Source organism: Orycteropus afer, unplaced genomic scaffold, assembly GCF_000298275.1.
Source record: "Orycteropus afer afer isolate SDZICR_OR568_19922 unplaced genomic scaffold, OryAfe1.0 scaffold00924, whole genome shotgun sequence".
Lineage (NCBI taxonomy): Eukaryota > Metazoa > Chordata > Mammalia > Tubulidentata > Orycteropodidae > Orycteropus > Orycteropus afer.
Genome location: NW_006922511.1, coordinates 223,940 through 224,434, shown reverse-complemented (window position 1 = coordinate 224,434; position 495 = coordinate 223,940). Strand labels below are relative to the sequence as shown.

The window sequence follows — 495 nt, the reverse complement described above, 5'->3', positions numbered from 1 at the left end:
AATTCTATACACCTGAGAGAGCAAACTTCTCATAAAATTTCTTTGTGCTGCTCCCAACAGAAATACCCCTGGTAAATAACTTTAACAATCACCAGCTACTCAGTTGCTCATGGCAAATTCCACCACAGAGTTTACAAAGACTTATGGCTGGAAAAGCCACACTATGTAATTTACTACACACACCACTGCACCACAGAGCTCTTTTAGGAATATAAAAACATATAAGATGGTCCATGGCCTCACTGCATTATTATTTTTCTTTTTTTTTAAGTACAGAAAAATATTCTAAGATAACTCACCATTATCTCTAATGTATCAGCAGTATCTTGTCGGAATCCCTCTGTAAAATGTAAATAAGTTATACATCTAGTCCCAACATAGTAAAATAGAAAGTTGAAACAAGTGTGTGGATAATAGAAGAATTGGGAAGGTTGGATTCCCTAGATCAGTGGTTGGCAAACTTTTCCTGTAAAGGGCCAGAGAGTAAACATTTTA

General features: G+C 35.8%; 1 protein-coding gene across 1 annotated transcript in view; it reads right to left on the bottom strand.

The window, feature by feature from the left end:
* PHEX (phosphate regulating endopeptidase homolog X-linked) overlaps window positions 1-495 on the bottom strand; it is a 361,355-nt gene that overhangs the window by 167,789 nt on the left and 193,071 nt on the right. The window lies entirely within an intron of this gene.